Source organism: Protopterus annectens, chromosome 12.part0 (genome assembly GCF_019279795.1).
Source record: "Protopterus annectens isolate FY-2018-M chromosome 12.part0, PAN1.0, whole genome shotgun sequence".
NCBI lineage: Eukaryota > Metazoa > Chordata > Ceratodontiformes > Protopteridae > Protopterus > Protopterus annectens.
Window position 1 is genome coordinate 1,552,687,331 of NC_056746.1, and position 23,196 is coordinate 1,552,710,526.

Sequence of the window (23,196 nt, forward strand, 5' to 3'; positions counted from 1 at the left end):
TTGTTAAATAGTTCTGGATAAAGCAAATAATGTGTGTGAGGGTTCACAAGCACCCAAAAAGGAACATTTATTTATTTATTTATTTATTTATTGTTTTATTATTTCATTACTTTATTTAGTTCTTAATTGGATAAAGACACTGAAAATGTCCCTTTTTGGAAATGACCTATGGTACTGTCTGGTTAAGTGGCTTACTCAATATCATGACACTGGAAAATGGAGGTGAAAGAAATCAAAACCTTCAATTTGACTACAAAAATCACTCTAATTCACTTAAAAAGCTAAAAGAAAAATAGAGTATAACATAGGCAGAACTGTGAAACTCATAATTACTGACATTATTGACTAACTATAATCCTCAACAATTTGCCAGAGAATAAGCAAAAACAAATAAAAATTATTTTACACGGAAACAGCAAGAATATAACGCAATATCAAAAATGTTCTGTAAAAGTCAGTGACAGATGATTGGCAGACAAATCTAATAATTTAAAACACTAACAGAACTGGCATCAACTTGCATTTTCTGAACAATAAGAGCTATAAAAATGCTCTTGTCTAATATTATTAACTAACTCCAAAGTCCTCAACTATTTACAACAAAATAAATAAATAAATATAAAAATAAATAAAAGAAAAGGCTTTCTCAAAGGTGACAAAAATATGAAGCAAAATCAAACTTTCTGCAAAACCAGTTTCAGAGAAGAGGCAGACAAGTCTAATTCACTGTTGTGTTGTGTCTTTCGGCTTTTCCCGGTTAGGGGTCGCCACAGCGGAACTCCAGTCCGCTAATGATTGGTAGTTGATTTTTATGTGCCGAGTTACCAGCCCTGACACACAACCTTCAGCTAAGGTACGCCCATTCATGCATGTCTCTACGCAGAAGATGCTCTAGCTGAGAATCGAACCAGACAGCGTCTTACTGTGAGGCGATAACGCTACCGCAGGTACAAGTCTAATTCACTAAAAAAGTTAATTGAACAGGTTTTGCACTGATATGCAGTTCACAAACAAGAACCTACAAGCCTTTAATGAATGACACTACCTGAATAGGTCAAAATGGTTTGCTAAATAAAGTTCTGTAAATGGGTTGATCACACACATACATACACAAGCACATACTTGTACACACATGCACACACACACACACACATGGGCATATACTTGTACACTCACTTGCACACAAAACAGTACACAGTTACAAGATCCACATGTACAGCATATGGCAATGTCTACAGCTCTGCATGGTAACAGCCATTCCCAAACATGCTTGTAAAAGAATGGTGGCTTGTATGCTCATTGGTCTTTTTTGATCATTAAAAGTTTTAGGGCATCTCTCTTTTCATCTCTACAGTTGAGCAATCAAAAGAGATTAAATTGGAGCTGTCATAGGTGTAAATGAAACAGCACAACTGATGTTTCTTTTGCCAGCTTTTACAGGCCCCCTGCCAGGTCCAGGCTCCAGGCATATGCTTAGGTCACCTTGTGCTGTATCTGACCTGCTGTCTTGTAATGCTATACTTTGCTGATTCAGCTGCAGTACAATATCTTGTGGTAGCCTTAACACAAATCTAATGTGCAATATGCTTGAATGAATGCAACAATCTCCTGATATAAATTATAAAAATTATGTATATGCTGCCTTACACAATGTTATTACTAATAGCAGATAATCAACTTTCACTACCACAGTTATATAAAGTAGAAAAAGGCTTGGTACATATATATAAAAATAAAACAAAAAACTGTCTGGGTGTATTCTTTTAGGTTTCAGGATAGATAAAGGAAATCTTCAAATAAATGTTAGGCTATGCTGTATTTTACAAAAGGCACTCAGATATGTTAATGCAATTATCTTAAAGCTCATCCCCACTGATTCTGAATAGCATCACATCATCATGTGCACTGATATTATTGATGGGAAAATATGTCTTTTGCTCACTGTCATTACAGTATGTATTGCAAGTGAAATTTAATATACTTTTTGCTACAGACACTCATATGATCACACAATTTCAAATGAATGTCCTTACAATAAATAAACAAACAAATAAATAAATAAAATATGAATGATATTTGCAATTCCTTACTCACAGACAATGACATGTTAGCATGATATGAATCAATGAGCCTGAAAATGAGAATGGAATTTCAAAATCTGATTTTTTAGGTTGTTTTTTTTACTGTGTAAGACAGAGTTTAATAAGATGTTGCTATCCACAGTCCCATGCAAAAACAAAATGTTTTCGATAAGACATGGACCCCAGATGAACCAAGACATGCAAAAAGAATGCCACAGAAAACCGGACTGCCGGGTATGCATAAAAATGGATGGTGTATTTATTTATTCATCAAAATATGTAACAAAAAAAAATGTTTTGGCAGTATACCTTTTGCAGAACCAGACAAAGGGGTACACACATTCATATCATGCTGAAGTTATGTTGTTTGTGTTGTCCTGCTCAACCAGTCATGGCTTTATGTATGACCAATAGCACTTTTCTGAGGTTTTACATTTTTGGTTTCTCACATACCATCCTGGTGTCTCCTGTGCTTTTGCTTGCCAGAAGCTCATTATTTCACCTCTGTGTTCCCTCTTGAGGAAAGACTTGCACAGCAGGATCAGGGTATATCATTCCCTATATGGGAAGCTTAGCTTTTCCACAATTTAAGGTATTCAAAAACATGAATGTAGAAAAGTCTTGCTTTCATGTGAATATCCCGCTATGGACCCTACAGTGACAAACTCTCAATACTGATATGGTTACATGTCTTCAGTGACAGCCACCAGGCAAAGCAGAACTCCTCTCTCTTGTAAAATACTGGTAGCTTACTATTCACCTACTCATGACTGCCTCAGTTGGATCTCTCAACTGTCCATAATTTTGCAGAATGTCCAGATTTTTGCTTCAAATTGTTGGTGTTTTTCATAAAATGTGTGTTTTTTGTGGAAATCAGTGATAAATTGTCATTAAATAATGATAGGCATTTTAGTTTTAGACTTCAAACCACCAATAAGCCAGAAAACCACAAACTGAAGAAAACCAGACCAGAAAGCAGGAAAAGTGACTACTCCAGTGAGGTACAAAAATGTAAAATCCAATGTTCTAAGTCCATTTTTCCATGAAGACCACACTTTATTTAATCAAAACACAAATAAAATTAGTGCTTTCATTTCTACCATAAGAAACATCTTCAGACAGCTTAAAAAAATGCAGCTCATGTTAAATACCTTCAATTAGTAATGACTTCATAGAAATAGCACACACCCTATGATTCCAGCCAGTGGGAGCAAATCTCTGCATGCATATTTATGAATATTTATAAATATTAATAAATATCCACGAATATTTACAAAACCTTTAAAAACTATAAAATTCATTCTAACACATCTCAAAAAATGAAATAGGTAGCATATATGTTAAATATAAATACAAAAACAGGTGTTTACTTTAAAACCTTATTCAAAGCAACTTAATTTAGTTTACATGTTTCCATGCATATTAAAATAAATCAGGTCATCTTTCCAGTGTCTTCAACCTTAGAATACTTAATAGAAATACATTCATTGAGACCTGGCCAAAGGCTGACCCTTAAACATAGTTGCCAGGTCAATTTTTTCCTGTCTAGATGTAATGACCATGCTCGACTCCTTTCACCAACCTTCAATGAGTCCAGCACAAAAAAACTTAAAAGAATGCCCATGAAAATCCATACAGTGCTTAGCAAGGGCATTGGTTCCATAATTTTTTTTCTGATTGCTCTAAGATGTTCATAAATACGACTTTTTTAATTTCCTGTTTGTTTTATCGATATAAAAACCTGCACATAAAAGACATTGGGTGCTATATACCACCCTCTCTGAGTAACACTAAATATTTTCCACTGGTTTAAATATAAAACTATTAATCACTGTCTCAGCAATCTCTGCAACATAGGCATAATTTTATTTATTTATTTATTTTATTTTACATTTGTTAACCGGGAAAGTCCGACTGGATATAGGTTGATTTTCAGCGGAGGCCCGGGGAGAAAGCCTCCAGACATACATAACAAGTATAAATCCAGTGAATTATTACAAAATAATATGGGCAGCACCCACATTTCTTCATAAACCCTTCCCGCTTATACTTAACCGCTCTTTCAAACAAGCCCTTCAATTTTCTACTCCTGCGATACACATTTACAGGTACAGCACCTATTAGGTCTCTCATTTCACTTTCATACTGTAAAATTTCCAATTTTTCTTTATAATATGCCTGATATGTTTGCTGTTAGTTCCAAATATGGTAACAAAGGAGCATACATAGTTGTTATGATTTACAGATTCAACACTTAGAAGCTCAGTACTAGCTTCACTACTTACATCATTTGTTTCATTGCTATCAACTTCCACTGCCAACCTAAAACCCTTCACCCTTTTAAGATGGGTTCAAAATGACCACTTTCTCTTTTATTAATAACTTCTAACATGATCTCATACACAAATGCATATGACTAACCTCGCTTTAAAAACATATCTTTCAATATCTCACATTCTTCTAAAAATAGCTCGAATGTTGGCACCATTCTTGCCGCCCTCATGAACTGCCCTTTAACGACTGTTCATTTCTGCTTGAATGGGTGGTTGCTTGAAAAGTGTAAAAAAACATTTGAGTATGTCTCTTTTTGAAAAATTCTAGTGACAAATCTCCTATTTGTCAGATATTTACTCAAATGTATATCTAAAAAAGGAGATTTCTTGCTCATCCTCAGAGTGGGGAAATTTCAAAAATTGTGTGGTACTGTTCAAGTAAACCAAAAACTGCACAATCAATAATTTGGGATCCTTCCATGGAATAAACAAGTAATCCAAAAACAATGTATATAGTTGACAGTATTGATAAAAGGCAGAATTAAATAAAAACAAATGCTCCCATGCAGCATAACAATGTTGGCATAAGCTCCACCACATACTGCACCCATAGAAACTCCTTCTCTCTTGCAAAAACATTCCTTTTCAAAAATAAAGTTATTTTTAACACCATTTCCAACAGATGTTCCAACAATTTAATTTCTATTTGCATCATCCCCTTGTGAAATAAAAACTCAGTATACCATTCCAAACCAATATTATGTGGAATGACTGAGCATATGTCCCTTACATCAACCATGATAAACACATACCCTTCTTTGAACTCAATGTCATTCAACTTATTCCAAAAATCCTGAGAGTCCCTACAAATACTGGGATCCTCTCAGACCAATTTCTTACATTTTATGTCAATAAACTTGGCTAAGGGATACCAACTTTTCAACGCAAACTGAAGAACAGACAAAATATGATAATGAAACACAAAACAATAGTGTTTTGTTTATAATATTTGAACGTGTGCAAACTGCAAAACTAAAATACAATTTTAATTTTATAAAAATAAAATTAACTGCTTCAACCTTCTATATCCAGAAAATAAATGAGCTGGCTTTAAACAGAGGAAATCAGCAGATAGGTAGATTTACAGACTGAGCCCTTATTGGCAAATGCAATCAATTCTTTCAAAGGAGAGAAGTGTAGCAATTAATTGAATTCAAATAACTGTAATACCTTAGAAATATACAGATTTAGCTAACACTAGCAATACATTCAACATAATTTCTACAAAAATCATCATTATGAAACAATATTTTCTATGGAAAATATTTAAGCAATCTATTGCAGAAGTATCCATACAAAACATTACCTTTGAAACACTTACATTTAGGCTCCTGAACTAACATTGCCTTTCGCTGTTTTGTTTAAAAATGAAAATATTCTCACTTTTTCTCATTTCTGAGATACATTTCTACAAGATTCAGGGATAATTTTAGAAAATGCTTTTCATTAGTGGTAAAGATTAAAGGGCGGGCTCAGTAGTTTAGTTTCCATGTTGTCTCTAAATGAATACAAGCTAAATTTAAATATAAAATATAAGCAATGACATTCACTGGAAAGGGTGAAATAATGAACCATGGGATTTTGTTTTTGGTGACTTGCAGTATGTGGATTTTGTGGTAAAAATAGGGCATTTAATGGTAGGCAATATTCTAATCTTAGCAAAAGAATATTATAGTTTGCTAGGACCTGTAAAGGTCATTCTGCATTGCCCAGTGATCAGTGGCATAGCTAGAGTTTGTGCCAGCCGGGCCTGTCCTTGAGTTTTCTGTACTCCCCCCCCCCTCCCAAAATCATGGTCGAATGGGACCCCTCCATACACAGCCCTCCCCCTTCAGCCACTCAAATCTCCCATTGCTTGGCTATTTCTCTCCATTTACTATAAATACTTTAATGTGCATACTGCTTTATGCTTTACTTCTACAATGATTATTTGGATTTCATTAAGAACTTTTATTTTACATTTCATAGCACAAACACTAATAAACATATGCTAAACAAAGCAATATAGTCTCACAATGCAAATAGACTTAACATTAAAATGTATCTGCCCTTGAAACTCACATTCATTGAAACAGCAATGAAACCCACATTCAAAGAAAATACATACCAGTGGTGGATAAAGATTACCTTTGGGCTGTTTTCTAATCATTGGCCCTTTCCACACATATTTAGGACTATGCAAACATACATGTGTTCTTTGATACACCTTCCTCATTGTATTAAATTATATTCCTTGTATAATACAGCACACTTGCTAGAGCACATTTTAAATGTATTGTTTTGAACATTTTTCCAGTAAGCAATGAAACAAAATGCATGAACCGATAATGACAAAACTGCCCAATTCAGAACATTTCCATCATAAAAGTCTACTCAATCATCTGTCATTACAATCCACCAGTATCAGTAAATATATACAATCTCTGCAGAAGTAAAAGTCATCTAAATAATTCCACATTAAAGAGATCTTCTGTAACTAATGAAGAGGTTGTTGATAGCAAATAACTTTATATATTTCATTGTTCCATCAACAAATAAAGTGCCTGTTGTCCTTGAAGAATAAATTGCCTTTGTTCCATTAAAAAAATGATAAGCTAGTAATATTGAAATAGGGAATGGATGGCAAACTGATAACAGGTTCATAGTTACTAAGTATCTCTGCCAAAGAGGACATTCTCAGGACTGCAGCATCCACCCCCTTTAAAAGTACAGCACAATATCAGTAATCCATCTACATACTGTGGGAGTAGAACCCACAGGCTTCTGCATCAAAAGCAAGTATACTACCTGTTGTGCTACTAACAACACAAACAGACTTGGAATAAGTGTCTCTCCCCCTGAAGAACTATGCAGCACAAGAAATCTGTAAAAAAATCTACAATTTAGTGGTGGGGGGGGGGGGCAAAGGCCCAAAATTAGGGACACATTTTAAACATTGCTTGCATAATCTTAGCAAATTGCTATAATAACATTTTTTGTGTTACCATGTGTTTCATGAAAGATAGGAAGACAAACTTAAATAGCTATCATTATTTAGTGAATTCACTTCTCACTGATTTGCCAGAAAACCACAAATTTTAACAGGAACAGACCAAAAGTATGAGCCAAACATTCCAGACATTCTGTGAAACATTGGACAGTTGAGAACTATGGACTTAACTCCTTGAATCACAGGTGGTGGTATGGTTAGAGAATTTAGACTCTTGCTTCTTGTACCTAAGCTACAGGTTTGAGTCTGAGTAACCATAACTGCCAGTTATAACTAACTGGGGCATTTTAAACACACACACACACACACACACACACACACACACACACACACACACACACACACACACACACACACACACACACACACACAGAACAATTCACTTGAAAATTAAAAAAACTTTAAAAAAAATGGATATTCAGAAATTAAAGGGGCCACTTGGGAATTCATGGCACTCTAATAAAAAACAACCAGTACTTACAGAGGAATTCAATACAGCTGAGAGGTATGCATGTTTTCCAAACACTGCAGTGCTTTTGTCTCTAGAGTCACTTGCTGTGCACATCAGCACAGTCTGGTTACCGATAATATTCTGTCTGGGGGTTTTGCCATTTCAGTCTCTCTCAAGATATAAGTTGCTTTAGTGGCCGTATTATATTTTTGCCTTACAAAACACTTTGTTGCTGTTTTAATCCTTTTCTGGATTTTGCATGAAAGATATATAAACCAATTTTTTTGTTTCTAAATAATTTATTTAAATAAAAAAGAAAAAATACCAACTTACAAGCACAGTGCACAACAGAAACTAATAGTAACTGTGTATACTATAATGGCAATTGGCAAAAAAGAGTTACATGTTATGGTCCATTGGATTCACTTCAGAAATGCAATGGCAAAAGAAGCAGCAAATCATACTGTCCACTCTGAAGATGCATATACACTGCTAGAGAGCAAAATTGGAAGCATCTCCCTTTAAATTTTCTCTGGATGGGTTGAGTTAAATACAGCTTTAGACATCTCTCCATCTAGGAACTCAACCATATATCAAACACTGCCCATTTTTCAGTTAAGTGTTTGCATGTCTCTGCACTGGAAATGAACAGCTCAATTCCATAGAGTTCAAGCAATAGACTCCTCAGGTCCTGAAGGGCTGTGGGAGCCCTCTTATTTCATATCTGCTTAATATAGTTCCTGACAGTAAGCAACAAAGGATTAAGAGCCTCTAAATGGAATCTTGTTAAATCTTTGAGTTGATCCACAACTAATAAAAAAATCATAATGGTGTAAGGGACCCCCCTACACACACACACACACACACACACACACACACACACACACACACACACACACACACACACACACACACACACACACAACTCAAGAGGCCACTCCATGAGGCATTAAAAATGCAGGGAAGGGCAATCTCAAAATATGTGGTTCTTATCCACCACTATTCCTCTTAGACATCAATTGAAAGGAACAATAGGGAATAGCATAGTTAACCTTGCTATTATATAAAAATATTTCATCTGGTACTTCCAGTCAAAAAAAAAAAAGTCAGAGTGCGAGGGGTGTATTTAGGTGCCAATCAGACACCCCCAGGTCTTCACAGGAATAGAGGTCCCCAGTTCTTTTTCCCCACATAAATCTCAATGTTTAGCTTCCCCTTATTTCTTACCCAGAAGGATATTTTATAGCCCTTCCTAAAAAGCACTTGCTACAAAATTCAGGTGGACATCAAGAATCCATTTGATAAACAACAGATCATTTTTATTTGCTACTTTATCAAGATTAAACTTCCTGATCTCCTTAGTTAAAAAATATAAAGTCCCTATAGGTGGATGTTACCTTAGAAGTCTCAAGGAAATTGGGTGAAGCCAATATTCCACCATCATAGAATTGTTGATCACAGTAATTTAGTCCAATGTAGTTACAAAACATTCTGGCTAGAGGAAGAAAAAACTTGTTTCACCAAAATACCTAGAAATATGAGACAATGCCTTCTGTGAGCTTAATAAATTGTCATGGATTAGAGCCTATGAGCAACCCCTGGAAAATTATCAGGTTCTCATTCAGTTTATGGGTGCATTTAGGGCTATTAATTCAAGAATTCATAATGGCGCACCCAAGATATGTACAAGCATATCCTTCCAAAGAGAATTGTATCCCTCACACATGAGCTGACAAACTGTCTTCACTTTTGTTGCTTTGGCATAAAGTTTAAATACAGAACCCCCAAAACTCCTAAAGAGAAGTTGAAAGTGAGAATACCCCAGCTAACCCTGAATTGATCTCTTTCCCAGAGAAAGTTTGACAGTAACTTTTTAAGATTGTCTTTCGGTAGGGGTTTGCCTTGTATTGCATATAGCTCTAAAGGCAAGGCAAACCACAACATGGCCTGAACCTTCAGCATATCCAAAACAATTCCTCTCCATAAGCTTGTGTTTTTTCTCTTGTATCCATTAAAAGGTAGCATCAACCAGATCCATATGGCAGCTAGTAAACTGATCTTCTGGGTAGGTCATCCTATTGAGTAAGTTCAGGAAAGGAAAGCCCCACTTCAGTACAGAAATGACATTTTTTCATGAGATGGATAAATTGATAATTGGGACATGCATACAGTTATTTGCTTCTGTCTATCTGCTTTGTTGTTTATTACCTCACTTCTCATTCTATTCATGTTTATAGTTATATAGTTACAGAAATGCATAGAACTGTGTGAGCCTGGAAATTGGCCATAGGTGTTAGTGTGCATGTGAGTGCGTGTGTTATGGAAGAAGCAACAGGGCTAGCCACATGGCAGTGTAAACCTTGGCTCTTTATAATTGTTACTCTTGAAGTGTCATCATGATCCCATATACAAAAATGAGAAAAAGGGGTTGCGGATGGATGGATTTTAAACTGCAATGCTCTGTGACTGCAAAATGGTATCTAGAATTTACTGGGTGATCTTTAAGGGCATGTTTGTAGACATAAATAACAGGTAATAAAATGAGTACGAAAATATCAGGTAGTCACTCTTATGAGTAAAAGATGGTAACAGATTATTTAAACTTAAATGTGTATGCATGTGTGCCGTGCTTCCGTACAATACACTTATCATTGCTTGTGCTACATCTATATAGTTTTATATTCAACAGCTTCACTTTTCATACTTATTATACATGAATTATCTAGATAAACATGGTGTTTCCTTGTGTTTTAATACACATGCTGACATGTATCTCTTCATTTATGTTTGTTTTGTGTTCCATTTCTGTAAAATGTTGGTGATATCTTTCATTGTAATGGTAACATATCCAATGGTTTCTTAAGTCGGATATGATTTAGCTGAAAGACGCATTGCTGCTAAATGTAAAATTTCTATTATAGGGTTGACTTCAACATACTGCTCAACCTATAGAGATTAGCAGAACGAAGTATATCAACAGTAAGTTTGATTTCTTATTTATAACCATATGCATGCTCTGGATAACAGATAACAGTAAATTAACAAATACAATGTTTGGATGCTTGTAACTTTCCTGGTTTAAATGATTATAAGAATTTTAAAACTTATTTAAAAAGAAAGCAGTTGAAGCACTGATCATATGTTGAGTCGAATGATAAGGCCTGTAGTATTGCATTGCAGTAGTATTGCATTGTATCTAAAAGTGTGTTTAATGCTTTACAACTTCATTCTGATGTGGTCTCTTTTGCGGGACAAAATCACCTACAACAAAGTTTTATTAAAGTGTTTGAATTTATTTAGGGTTGTTTATTTCTTTTTATAACAAATAACAATGAATTTTACCATAGGCAAATTTTATTATTTATATCAGGTATTACTAAAATAAAACAGAAACACAGGGCAGCCTTTACCCACTCAAAGAGTGTCACACGACAATATAAAATTGAATATATTGCACTGTAAATCTTTGTAGACCACTGCATTTACTTTTGTACTTGCACACACCCCACAATGATGTACTTTGTGCATTTCAATAAATACTGCAGTGTCATTTTGTTTACTGTCTTACAACGCTGTACTTTGTACAACTGAAATAATAATGCAATGAAGCAACCATCTATACAAATTACAATATTGTGTAGAAGTGTAACAGTGAGTTCAGTGGATTGTGCAGTTGAAATAATACTGTAGGTATGTATACTGCACTGTGTATTGGTGCATTCTGACTGTATGTGACACAGTTTGTTTGCAAGGAAAAATGGCAAAAATGTTGCTTTCTTACAGGATGGTACACATCCTCTTCATTAATGTTTATCAAGTGTCATCTACATATGCCATTCATAAAGCAATGATTTCCTATTGCTTTTACCCTTAACAGAGTTTGCAAATCAAACAGATATCTGATTCATTTGAATAGCCTCCTTTATGCATGTAATCCAACAGAAAAAGTACTTACACAAACCGACGGAAGGTTTAGTAAAGGGAAGCACCATGGTGCAGCCTCAGCTTCCAATGTCCTTATAGCAAAAGTAACTTTACGTTCTTTCTTAATTCCCAACTTTATGGGTATTTAATACTTTATTAAAACACCATAATAAAGTAACATATTTATAAATTATTTGCCAGTATATAACACAACTTTCTGCAATTGCACAACACTATTATACATTCTAATTCTCTGCTGAAAACATTTTTTCTAGTAATTTTATCATCTTTTCTCTTAGCATTCCATGCTTTCTTTTCACAACCTGTCTAAAACTTTTTGCATACCCCTTTAAGTCCTACTGGCTCCTTAGCATTCTCTGGGGCTTTACTATTTGGTTCTTGATTTCTCCTCCAACAGTAGAATGATTGCAATTGTGCTAGAGTACTGAAAGGGTCTGTAGTGTCAAGCAGTTTGCTAGGATGTAACCCAGAACTAAAAAATGTGAATTTTTGTTTTATGAATCAATGACGTTTAGAAACAGAAGTGTGGACAACTATGATAATGACATACAGTTACTTAAAGTGCCCTGTACCAGTTGCAGCAAGGGGGTTGACTATCCATGACAGCAGTGTGCACAGATAGGAACACAACATATAAGGCAAGGAATCACAGGGACCATAAGATGCCTGGCCATATACACTTATAAGCAAACAAGTTTAAATGATCTTGCTACCCTTTTAAAGCATGCAATAGTGCTAATTTCCCAAATCAGTATACATGTAATTAAGTACCGGGGTAGTTCCAGCCATGAAAGCATTAATAGTGAGGCTGTAGTGTGTTTCTTAAGATAAGATGGTGACAAATTTTATAACTTTATTATAACATTGCTCGAAGAGGTTGGATTGTAAGACTTGTAGGCTAATCAGCTCAGTAGCAATGCAGAGGGATTTAGGAAGCAGAAGGCATACTGTTCAGTGAGCCTAGCTTCTGAAGGATTTTATAAACTGTGTCTTTTACATGGTAGTCACATTTTAATTGTTCATCAACAGTGATTCCTAGCAGCTTACTATTGACAACTAATTAATTTTTAAGGCTGTTTGAGGAAGTTTCGGTGTGGAGATTGTTTTTTAGTTAGAGTGATATTTGGGGTAAATAAGATTATTTTAGTTTTTTTTTTTTTTTTTTTTTTTTTTTTATTCAGAAACAGTTGGAACTGGAGATCCTAGATTTAAAGGAGATGGCAGATTCCTGGGTTAGCTTTCAAAGGTTAACAAGGCTTTTAGCTTTGAGGAAGACTGCTGTCATCTGCATACTTCACAGTGGTAGAATGTTTACTGGTTGTATGTCGATCATTAATGAATATGATAAAGAGTAAGGCTCTGAGATTGAACCCCAGGGATACTCCTTCTGAGACCGGGAGAAAGGAAGAGAAAGTGTTTTGCTGTTTCAGAGCCTGTGATCTATTGGAGACATTGATTTTGCACCAGGAGAGTGATTATGTATCCAGTCCCAGAAAGGCAAGTTTTTGAATCAACCTAGTAATGAAGACTTGAGTCACATAATTTTGACAGGTCAAGGAACACTGAAAATATTAGGTTGCATATATTTATGTTGTGGTTTATGTTGGTAATGAAACAAAGAATGGTTGTGGAAGTAACATGATAGGGCAGAAATCATCTTGTATGAGGAATTGCTGGTGATTAATTTGAGAAGTTGGATTTGAGTATATTTTTTACCCAAGCCAATTTCTCCTTCAAAGGTGAGAATCAAACCCTGTACTTTGTGTCTGTCAGGTAAGCACTTTAAACATTATACCAGCCTGCAACTAAAGTTTTCACCTATGTGGTAAAACTGTCTGGAAAGATATTTTCCATTTAAAACATTTTGAATGGTATTGTTCTGAAATATAGTTTCATATAATTTTACTTTTTTTATTGCGGCAGAATCTCAAACAGTAATATATTGGATTCATAATATCCCCCTGTTATATCAGTATCTTTAAATTACACTTTCCATAATACCTAATAGAAATGTAAAAAAGCAAGAAAACCAAGATGAGAGCATAAAGCCACATTACAAAAACACAATGCAACTGCAACAATGTGTTGTCCAGGATCCCAGTGAAAGCCAAAGATCAAAGGATGTAAAAATTCTAAATGTAATATGAAAAAAAAAAAAAAAACAAAAAGGAAAAATATATAATATGCTACACTGGCATGGCTATCACAGCTCAGAACCACATAAAAAGCACTCATCATAGACTGAGTGCATTTTTCACATCTCTGTGTAAACAGACTTCATCAGAATACAGGAAGTTGACTCAAAAATGTGTATATATACATCTTCCACTCTTAACTGCTAAATTGATTTAGAAAAATATACAACAAATTAATCATACGTAGTAAGCATAGACCATACATGAAAGAATAAACATAAAGCTACAAACCAAATAAAGACATTTCTGACCCTTAAAATATATATATGTATAGGACAACAACATCATTAAAAATACTGTAATTGTGATTATAGTTTAGTTGCCATGAGCTTTAAAACAAGAAGAATTAAGAAGCATTCATTCAAACCTGCCTTGACAGTGATCTGCAATCTAAGTTTTCAGAGTAATTATTTATGTTCTAATCTAGTTTTCCAAGTGCTCCTCTGGAATTCAGGACAACCTTTTCTGAAATTCCAAATTTGAAACCCTTAAAATGGGGGCAGCTTAATGAATGTTTATACAGTGCATTGTTTATGTCAAAAAGATGTTCATAAATCTGTTTCCTAAAAGCTCTCCTTGTTAGAAGTCACTTTACTGCCAGTGATATTTTACAAGAAAAATTCAGTTCCTTCATAAGTCAAACCACATTGCTTACAAAAGCCACATTTGTTGTCACCTGTCATCTGTTAACTGTGCTTAGACTATTAATTTCTTTCATAGATTTGAAATGTTGTTTCAAATTAGTAGCCATTTACTTACAAAAACATGCTTGGCTCTTAAGAATTCCATAATACTCACATTCATTTTAAAAATGTTCCATATGTTATTTACAATTCTCTGACTTTGTTTGAACAAGAATTATGTTCAACTATCAGTGTTTTCTCAAACATATTATTATTCTCCTGAGGTGCAGAAACATCAACACTGTTCTATAAGAAACCCACCATGGAACTCCCAGAAGATAATAGTTTGATATACTTGGTGTTCCATCCTGAGGCTACTTGAGATCTTATATCCCTCACCAATTTCAGCATATTTTACAAATTCACCCTTTCATCTTGAAAGGTATCTCATGTTGACAGCATCTTGGCCAGTCTACCGAACTGACCTTTGATCAAATTATTTTTCTGAGAATAAGGGTGATGGCTGCTAAAATATAAATAACTGTTGCTGAAAGTTGTTTTTCTGAAAATATTCAAAACAAAACCTGTTTCCGTTTTGTAAACAGATAAATTTAAAAATTGATATGTTCAGAATTTAAATTATAGGAATTATAAATGAACCTCAAAAATTTTGAAGTATTATATAGGTACCAACAAATTCCTTCATTTCATTTTCTGTAACAGACCAAAGAATGAAGATATCATCCAGGTACCTGAAATATAAGCTGCAATTGTTGAAGTGGGAACAATGGAAAACATTTCTGGATTCCTAGGCATAAGGTGCTAGCTTGGTACAAGAAGCCCCCATAGCAACACCGTTAATTTATTTATAGTATCCCTATCAAAAATGTAATTGTTGTCTAAAACTAAGTTCAGGAAGTCCATGATTTAGGTCAGTGCATTACTGGAAAAAATTGTAAACTTATAATAGCTTCCTGAAATAAATACATTCCCTGTTTCTAGGGAATACAAGTGAAAAGGACCATGATATCCACTGTTAGCAAAATCAAATCTGGGCTCCAAAATTCATGTTTCAAACTGCTGATGAAATCTCATGAATCTCTAAGCAGGTGTGAGGGGATTTGAAAGTCTGGTTTTAATTTCCTGTCAATACACACCACCAAAATACATGTTTTTGAATTTTTTGCCACAATAATGGCCCTGAAAGGTGGATTGATGACATCCTTGTGGACCCCCAAAAGGCCAAAAATGGTCAAGACCAAGACCTTGTCCACATATATAAAATTAAAGAAACCAGGTGCTATGGTACCTTGCATAAGACAAACCTCTAAAAACATATCTATCTGCCTATATGCAATATTGACTTGATTTAAAGAAACTTGTGAATAAGCATCAGAGTCTTGCAGAAGTCTCAACATAGGTAAGAATAGTTTAGAGAATTAAATAAAACAGTCCCACCTCCTTTGCCCTCTTCAGTAATATGAACAGATTTAGCTGTAAATAGTTGTTTCCACGACATCTTTTCCTTATGGACACATTGCTGAAATAACTTTTGCATTTGGGTAGTGCTAAATCACAAAAGTCTACCTCAGAGGCCCTTTCAAATGTCTGAAAAAAGTTAGACACACTTGTGTCTTAAACAAATGGTCCTTGTGTACTGATACCTGTTGCTAGTTGGAAAAATACACTGCAAGATTTATCTTTTTGGTGAATAAACAAAGTTCCAATAAGGAATCTACCAGCTCAAAGTTTTTATATGGTAGAAAAGTAAAATCTTTCTCTAAAACTGAAAAATGCTCAGGTTTAATAGTCACATGAATATAGTTAACAATAGTAAACTGTATATTATCCTTAGAGAAAATGTCACCATCAGGAATAATATTTAGCATTTTTTCCTGCCTCCTTTGCTTTTCCCCATGATTCCAATTGTTCCTACCTGTAAAACCCTTCTGCATGGAAAATTCTCCTTGTTTAGGACAACACGGGGATTCATGTGTTGATTCAACCAACCTCTCTCATCTCTGTAATGTGGGAAAAGAAAACTTGTCTCTAAAATCATGATAATTCTTTTCATCAAGACCAGAAAAATCCACCCCTTGTGGATTATGATGGTTAGCATCGGTCTGTGTTCTTTCTAAAAATTTCCTGAGGATATTATTTTTCCACTCCTAAGCCGTCTGTGTTGCATACTATTTAACATTTCTCCTAATTTTGTTTACCTTCCTAATTTTGACCTTATCACCCTCTTTTTCAACTTTTGAAAAAAAATTGTACACTTCTTTTTGATAGCTATCAAAAAAAAGATTGTTTGAAATCTTGTTGAATAAATCATTGACTTCTACCAATTAAATTTTAATAATCTCATCATTATTTTTTGATGAATAACATCATAAGGTCAAAGCCATGCTGGTGATACAAAATTGTCAGTTCCTTATAAAAATTAGAGCCCAAACTGAACCCATACAGAATGACCAAGAAACAAAGTCCTTGAGGTACTATTTTCAAACATAAATGATTTTCCAATGAGACAGTCTGTTCTTCTGATTTCTGTAAGGGAATCACATCCTGATCTGTTACAGGAAGTTGCATCCATGTGGAGTGAACTCAGTTGTTTGTTAGATCTTTTGTTACAACGAAGCTCATTTTGATTTTGTCCTGGGACATCTCCTTCTAGGCAGTCCCTGATTCAACAAGAGGCAAATCACAATCATGGTGATACCTGTGGTGCTTTGCCAATACCACAGTTTCTGTTGATAGGTACTGTACCATTTTATCAAATGCATATATCTATTGAACCATGCCAAGCAGTGAATGATGACTTTTATGCTTGGATCTCAAAAAACGTATACTTTCTCTGATGTTTTGACTTCCATTCAACTGAGTAATAACAGTTTTCCATGTTTGATTGCACTCTTTTGCTTGTTTGAGAACAAAATCTTTAAACTAAGAAGTCTTTGTATCTTGCAAAATATTTATGTTTGAAAGTAGTACCTTAAGGACCTTGTTCCTGAGTCATTTTGTATTGGATACAATTTGGCTTTGATTTTTATAAGGAACTGACAATTTTGTATGATCAGCATGTTATGACCTTATGAATTTACTCATCAGAAACAAAGATGAGAAGAAGTGATCAGAAAACGACCTATAAATCATTCTAAGACTTTTAGTAGCTGGAATAGCCTTGAAATGTTATTATTAAAATACCAAGACTCAATATATTAATTGCATAATATTAATTTGATGACTCAATGTATTCCTAACATTGTGTAATAGTATGTGATGTTGAATGTTTTTCCTTTCTGTGTATATATTGTAAATATGTTAAATTAATAAACATTTTCTTAAAGAAAATAGAGAATAAGCCTATTAATATATAATTGGTATAATTCAATGATGCATTCAATAAGATTTTGAATGACCTTTGTTTGATAGGTATCAAAAAGAAGTGTATAATGTTTTTTTTTTCAAAAGTTTAAACAGTGTAATAAGCTCAAAATGAGGAAGTTCAATAAAATTGGGAGCAATGTTAAACAGTATGAAACACAGATGACATATGGGTAGAAAAATAATATCCTCATTACATTTTTAAAAAGAACACAGACCAATATTGACCATCATAATCCACAAGGGGCAGATTCTTTTGGTCCTGATGAAGAGAATCATCAGAATTTTAGAGGTTAGTCCCCCCCCACCCACCCATTACAGAGATCAGAGAGGTTGACTGAATCAACATGTGAATTCCTGTGTTCTTAGATAAAGAAACATCAAGACTACATACGATATTAAACATTTAGTTTTATGTAAATCTTGCAAAATGAATGCAGGGGAGTATGCAAAATAGTCTATTTCTATTGCCATTGCCCTTCAAGTGCAAGTAGGTCCTAAACTAGGTGTTAATTGACCACATAAAGGATACTTCTGAAGATTGTGATGTCCTTATTAATCTTTCCTCATGGTTTTCTAATGGAGCAATTTAAATCACCTACTAAAACATTATTCAAAGAAACAGACAAACATGACTTTGACACAAGAATTGATTGTTCACAGTTATTCACATTAGTTACTATATATACAGCAATAAAATGGACTAGGCTGAAAGGACCTCTGAAGTCATAGATAAAAAGTCTACTAGGAATATGAATAACTAAATCTAACAATGTTAAATTATTTTTACATAGTATGGCAATACCACTACATAAAGCTTGGCCCAAAAAATTTTAGGATCCTCGTGACCCACAATACCTGTGCCTGGGTTTACTGGCTACGAGTCAACAAACAACATTCAAAAGACAAAAAATGTCTGCATGAATAGACTTTTGAGTATGACTAAATGCTTTTTTCATTAATAATATTGTTAACATTAAGGAAACATATAGTTCCGCTATCCCTTTTGTTACCCTTCTTCAGTTTTCTTTTCTTAACTGATTTACCAATATTATAGCCATGTCTACCTGACAACTGTTAGCAGCTTCATCATCTAAAACATTAGTAGTGTGTGTGATTTGTTCACCTATGTCACTCTATTCAATCATGTTGTGCATATCTGCCTTAACCTCTGATATATCTACAGCACTTCATGGATCTAGAGTACCAAGAGGCACTAGCTAACAGCAACTAGCTGATACATAACAGGTACTAATGGGTACTAACTAAGAGCAGTAACAGCAAAGTTTGTAGCAACTAACAAGTTGCAGTGTCAGTGGCTCAACTGGTAGTATACTTCCTTTGTTGTAGAAGGCTGTGATTTCTATTCAGACACCAGATGGATTGATAACTGACACTACAGCACAAGGTGGTACTGTACTCCTGAGTGTGTCATTCTTTAGCTGAGATATTAACCCAAGGCCCTATCTGCTTGAGTAGGTGATAGCTCTGTTGGATGTAAAAGATCCATGGCACTGATTAAAAAGAGTAGCCTTCCTTTATTTTATATTTTACAATATTAACATAATATTTACATTATTTACAATATTTAAAATGCAATATACATTTCATTACTCACAGAACCTACTCCTAATATACAAACGTCAATGACATAGTTACATTTTTGACCCCCACTCCATCTTCCAAAGTGAAAATCTTATCTTTTCCAAAATTTCTGCCCAGTCCCATTTTCCATTAAACATAATTGTTTTTACTCTTTGATTCCAAATAATTCATATAACAACAAACATTTTTATCTACCTTATATACATATCCCTTGCTTTTGTTTCCATAAAAAACATATTAAAACATATCCATATTAACATCTTCCACACAATTTATATTATCAAAACATTTCCAATCACACGTTTTCTATAAATTCACTACTCTTTTATATTTCAAAGATACATGTTCAGCTTTCAAAATCTTTACAATAATTACAAATTCTATTGTTTTCTTTTATATGGCATATTAGCTTTTACTGATAATTTTATTCTAGATACCCTCAATAGAAATCTTGACATTCAACCATAAGTTTAAGTCTTTCTTTCTTTTCCTTATTTTATAGACTTAATCATTTCCACAAGCAAATCTTTCCATGGATAGATATAATAATATTTACTTATAATATTTGTATGCCATATTCTTCTTTCCTTGTCAACTTCATCTAGTCTTATCTTCCTTAGAAATATATTTTCTTGATAGGAATATATTTCAGTATTAGTATTGCATCTTAGACTTTTAAAATCGAAAAATAACTTCCATTGCTTATCCTACTTTTTTTTTTACAATATGTCAGTTAATACATCAACATTATCATCCTTAAACTTATTAATAATCTTATACATATTAAAGGAGGCTGCATAAACCACTGGATTAATTAGTCCTAAACCTCCTTTATTTTTCTCAATATAGATAATCATTCTCTTGACAGGGTTTAACCTAGAACTCCATATAAAAATAAATATAATATTACTGATCTCTTTCTCATATTCTGAATACAGTGGCCAACTAAGCCATTTTGCCATTAATATCAAATTAATTAAATAGACCTTCTTAAATTATAAATTAAATGTTTTCCAGAACATGCATGCATTCCTCATTTTTTATTTCATAGTCTTCCATTGCATATCTCTTGCATCCTGCTTCCTAAAGTGTATTCCCAAAACTGCAATTTCATCCATATTAAAGTCAACATCTCCTATTTTCCCAATATAACCTAAATTTTTTCTCTCTATTCAAATATGATTTTATAACATTTAAACACTCGTAAATGATTCAGCCCTAAGTTCATTCTCATCATCATCTTTTTTCACAATGGAAAAAACCCAGATGAAAGGTAGCTGGAATAAATTCATTCATCATCAGACGTCTACGAAGCAATGTTGACCATTGCGAAAGCGCTTACATTCATTCATTAAATCAGTGGATTTTATACTGCTATGTATTTACTTTATTTTATTTCAGTTACTGAGGTGAATTTATTCCAGCTACCTTATATCTGGGTTTTTCCACTGACATTTTTGCCTCACACTTTGATACTGACTGAGTCTGTTGGGAGATATTGCTATTTTTTTTTCACAAGTGCAGTATCATCTGTGTGAGTTGATAAAATGGGTATACTAATATTTTTCCATGTCACTTATGCTTCTTTCCACATTTCTTGATTTATACATAACATAGCTGTATTAAGTATTAAAACAAAAATTAAACTACTTAATGGACAGCCTTGCTCTTATACTTCTCTTAATGCACATTTCCTGATTTAACCATTAACTTACCAAAATTTTTATTCTGTTATATGCATAAGCAGTAATGCACATGTTTCTTATTTTTGAACTAATATTATATGACTGAAAAATATCTGAAAATATACCATGTCATATAGAATCAAAAGCTTTGCTTAAATTTCCAAACATTGCTTTCATTCATTTATTTATTTAGTTACTTATTCACATTTGTTGACCGGGAAAGTCCACTAGGCAAAAAAAAAAAAAAAAACATTTTCAATGGAGGCCCGGGGAGAAAAGCTCCATATTTATACAAACAACAAAAGCAAATATTATACAGTATAAAAATACAGGTCTGGGAAGAAAGGCTCCACAGTTAAGACAAACTAATATTACAGAACAACATAATTGCAAAACATATGTTATACAAGTTACTATACAAGCACCATATCACAGGTAAACTATATCATAGATAAAAGTAAATAGTAATGGACAAGTAATAAAGTATTTTAATTCAGTGGAGTCAATTGAAAATCAGAGGTGTTAGAAAGGCAGGATTATAGTTGAAATAAGTTATGGGATTAAAGGGGCTTACATTGTATTTCACATGTACAGCTAGGATTATGTAAAAAGTAGGTTTTTAGTGCAGCTTTAAAGGACTTCAGGGAGTCTAGTTGGGTAATGGAAGAGGGGAGGGTATTCAACAGTTTGGTTATGTTGTAGGAATACAGGCATTGTTCTGCTCTCTTGTTGGGTTTAGGTACGCTTAGAAGGGTTCTCTCTGAAGAGTGGAGGGACTGAGTGGGGATGTATGTGTGCAAGATGGATTGGAGACCTGGGCATTTATTGGGTTGAAAAAGTAATTTATGGGCAGTAGTTAGTTGATTAAACTGGAGATAGTAGTGAAATTCTAGCCAGGATAGATGTGAGAGAGCATCTAAGTGGTGTGAGCGGTTAGACAAGTTAGATGTGAATTTTGCTATCCTATAGTAGCATTGTTGTCACTTATTACTGAGTGATATATGGAGATTGGTAAAAATGGGGCTCCCGTACGTAAGGGATGGAATAAGCAGGGTGTTAGCTAATTTGATCCTAGTTTGTTTATCAAGGTAAAGTTTGTGTTAGTATAATTTTTCCAATTTGAAGTGGGTTTTCTTTACTGTGTTGAGTATATGTTCAAAAGCGAGTTTATTGTTGATAGTAATTCCTATAAGTTTCGCAGATCATGCTTGTTGTTCTATTTCAGTTTTGTTATGTTAGAAAATTTTGAATTCTGTAGTTGGAGGTTTTGATGAGAATAATATCATCTTAGTTTTTCTGGGGTTAAGCATTAGCTGAGAGTCATTCAGCCAAGTTTCTATAGAGGAGAAGGCATCTTGGGTGATGTTTTGGAGGTTAGAGGAATTGGAGGATAAGATAGTAGTCGAATCATCTGCATATTGAATTAGTATGCATTGATGGGAGGCTTTATTTAGATCATCAATGAATACATTGAAGTGTAGTGGTCCTAAAATGGATCCTTGTGGGATACCTGTGTTGTTTGCAAGGTAATCAGATTGTTGGTTTTGCCACTTAAATGATTGCTGTCTGTTGTTTAGGTAGGAGGAAAGCCAGGTTGTTACTCTTTGAGAGCAACCCAGTTTGTCTAGCTGTTGCAAAAGCTTAGGGTGAGATACTGTGTCAAAAGATTTTGACAGGTCTTGCAGGAATACAGAAGTGGGTAGACCAGCATCAAGAGCTTTATTCACAATATCAGTAAAGGAGAGTAAAGCTGAGGTTGTACTATGGCCTGGGCGGAAGCCATGTTGTGTGGGAGATAAGATATTATTATTGATGAGGTGATTGAGTAGGTGGGTCTGAATACATTTTTCTAGGATTTCTGATAGTGGGGAGAGAATGGAGATGGGTCAGTAGTTTGAGAGATCA

At 34.1% G+C, this 23,196-nt stretch overlaps 1 protein-coding gene across 1 annotated transcript in view; it reads left to right on the forward strand.

Moving 5' to 3' along the window:
* Positions 1 to 23,196, forward strand: part of LOC122817289 (galectin-3-binding protein-like) — a 302,267-nt gene that overhangs the window by 27,550 nt on the left and 251,521 nt on the right. The window contains exon 2 of the mRNA XM_044090515.1: positions 10,776 to 10,833. The gene's annotated coding sequence lies outside the window, so the exon portion shown is untranslated. The remainder of the gene's footprint in view (positions 1 to 10,775; positions 10,834 to 23,196) is intronic.